We start from the raw sequence: 3,372 nt of genomic DNA, 5'->3' as shown, positions 1-3,372 counted from the left end.
AGAAACTCTCTCATCCATTTATATGCAGACGATACAGTCTTATACTCAGCTGGCCCTTGCCCGGATTTTGTGTTAAATGCTCAACAACAAAGCTTTCTTAGTGTCCAACAAGCTCTCTCTACCCTTAACCTGGTTCTGAACACCTCCAAAACAAAGGCCATGTGGTTTGGTAAGAAGAATGCACCTCCTCCCACAGGTGTTCTTACTACTTCTGAGTGTTTAGAGCTTGAGGTAGTCACCTCATACAAGTACTTTGGAGTATGGCTAGACGGTACACTGTCCTTCTCTCAGCACATATCAAAGTTGCAGGCTAAAGTTAAATCTAGACTTGGTTTATTCTATACTCAAGTATCAAAAGTAAATGTAATTGCAAATATTTACTTAAGTATCAAAAGTGAAAGTATAAATCCTTTCAAATTCCTTAAGCAAACCAGATGGCACAATATACATGTATATATATATTTTTTAAATGTACGGATAGCCAGGGGCACACTCCAACACTCCAACACTCAGACATCATTCAGAAACAAAGCATTTGTGTTTAGTGAGTCTGCCAGATCAGAGTCAGTAAGGATGACAATTGTCCTGTCTTGCTAAGCATTCAAAATGTAATGAGTACTTGTGGGTGTCAGGGAAAATGTATGGAGTAAAAAAATACATTATTTTCTTTAGGAATGTAGTGAAGTAAAAAAAAAGTTGTCAAAAATATAAATAGTAAAGTACAGATACCCCCAAAAAACTACTGTAGTACTTTAAAGTACTTTACACCACTGCCTAACCCTAACACTAACCCTAACCGTAACCCCACACCCCTAACCATGATTGTAACCCTAACCCTAAACCTAACCTAAAAGTCTAAAATAGCATTTTTCATTGTGGGGACTGGCAAAATGTACAAACACATTAATGAGCATACTCACATAAGCACAAAGCTACACACACACAAACATACTAAAGTGCACACAAATGATTTCAATAATGGCAGCCAATAACTTTACTTCCCTCATGTATATGGTGTTTGTGACCTCCCCTTCATCAGAGGTACAGTATATTGCCATGAACAGTTGATCTTTTGCCAAAATAATATTCACACATTTACCAATTGTGCTGTTCAGGCGAATGAGTGAATGAATACAAACAACGTCCCACGACAATAACACTCATGCTTGACGTTTTCATCACCTTCTACCTGCCCACATCAAGGTCCTTCTTCTATGATGAACTGAACTACCACCACACCCTCTCTCTCTCTCTCTCTCCCTCTCTCTCGCTCAACCTCCATACTTCCTTTCAATATAATAATAAGGAGATCTGCACCAAACTTTTGCATGCAGTTTAAACTTCTTTTTTTTTAAATGAATACATTATATGCATGCTCGCCAGCATCATTCAGGAGGTACAGTAAGAGAGAACAAGTGACAAGATGACGAAGGAGGAGAGGGAGAGGAGAGAGTGAGAGAGATTTCTCCTGGCAGTTCAGTATTACTCATTGTGCTTGTAACGCATAATGATCCGGCTGTTGTTTACTCTCTCCATAGTTTCCACTGCGTGCGGACATGCAGCCAATCACAGTAACGCATTTAGGGTTTTACATTTTGGAGGAGGCTTTGGGACAGGTGGTTTCAGAGAGCAGTCTGGGGTGAGTCTGTCATCAAACCTCTAAGAGAGTGGTTTGTGTTGCAACAAGGAGAGAGAGAGAGAGAGAGAGAGAGAGAGAGAGAGAGAGAGAGAGAGAGAGAGAGAGAGAGAGAGCAGATTGCAGACAAATAGGGAGGGTGTCAGGCCAGGAGGAGAGATGGGAAGAAGATGTACAAATAATAGAAAGGGGATAGAGCAGACTGATGGGACCATCTCAGGGCAGAGCCAAATGAGAATAAGAAAAAAGAGGGCAAGTAGGTGAGTGAGAGGTGATGAAATAAGAGAGGGATGGAGGGAGGAAAAAAGCTGGGATCGACAGAAAAGAGGGAAAGTGGGAAAAGATTGTTAAAAAAAAGAGTACCCGGACGCTCCAAGAGATGGAGGGGCAAGATGAGAGGGCAGGGAAGAATAGAGAGAGAGTGAGACTGAGAGGTTGAGCCAGAGAGAGGAAGAGGGAGAGGGGGGAAAAAGAGAGGGATGAGAGAGTGAGCAAGCCCTCAGCAATGAGAACATTACAGTGAGATAATGAAGAGGTTCCGCTCTGTCACACTCGACATTAGCCCAGCGTCAGCCTGACCCCAAAGTGTCAACAAGTTAATAGGCTGGATATCACCGGCACTGCTTGTCACCGTGAGTCGCCATGGACACCCTGATCACTTACACGGCCTCTGTGAATAAATAAACACTGATACTGGGAATAAATAACACGGAGAGGTCAAGGCGGACGGCATCATTACGCACGACGAGGGGGTGAGCAAGATTACAATGGCTTCGTGTTATGGAATGAGAGTATTTGCTTTTGTCAGGAGAGATTTCTAAGGGATTGTGCATGTATGCATCTGTGTCTGTGTGTTTCAGTGTGTGTTTTAAGGAGACATGTCAGACAATGTGTGTGTGTGTGTGTGTGTGTGTGTGTGTGTGTGTGTGTGTGTGTGTGTGTGTGTGTGTGTGTGTGTGTGTGTGTGTGTGTGTGTGTGTGTGTGTGTGTGTGTGTGTGTGTGTGTGTGTGTGTGTGTGTGTGTGTGTGTGTGCGTGCGTGCGTGCGTGCGTGTGGATGATGTCATGCGGGTTGGTACCTCAGTGTTGTGTTGCCAGGGCTGAGACAGACACAACGCTCTCCCTGCTCTGCTCTGTTCAACCTCAACACACTGCAGGCACACTGTACTGTATGCTGTTAGGTTCTAAATGAACCCTATAAAATTCCACGGACGATTAGTAAAGCTCAAACCAAGTTTATTGGGTCATACAGCTGCACAGACAAAGAACATAGTCACACAAGCATTGGTATTGAACCTTTTCTCCTCTGCTGAGCCCCTCCTTACACATCTGAACAGCCAATACAACTCCGTTGCTAACCAGAAGATTAGTGACATATGTTCTTCCTCACTTCATCTAACCTGACCCCTGCCCCAAATTGCTCACTGCTCCCCAACTCACGGCCGTCATGGTGACTGGTACCAGACTGTGTCTCTTCTCCTCCCATCGGATCCCTGATGGGTAACAATAACATATCCTGACCTAATTGATGGACATTCCTCTCTCTCCCTCAGTGACACGAACAAGTATATTTAATACCTAAAAGTCAGAACCCATCAAGGCTGACCTGTATATAATGCCAGAGAGGTTAGCTGGACCTCTCAGTTCACGATGGAATAGCTAGGGGGTCAGGGCCGAGGAAAGAGAGATTGGAAAGGTGCTTGGAGTTCTTATCAAACGTCTATCTTTCTGACCTCT

The sequence above is a fragment of the Oncorhynchus masou genome, chromosome 12, assembly GCF_036934945.1.
Source record: "Oncorhynchus masou masou isolate Uvic2021 chromosome 12, UVic_Omas_1.1, whole genome shotgun sequence".
In the NCBI taxonomy this organism is placed as follows: Eukaryota; Metazoa; Chordata; class Actinopteri; order Salmoniformes; family Salmonidae; genus Oncorhynchus; species Oncorhynchus masou.
This window is presented reverse-complemented; position numbering follows the sequence as displayed.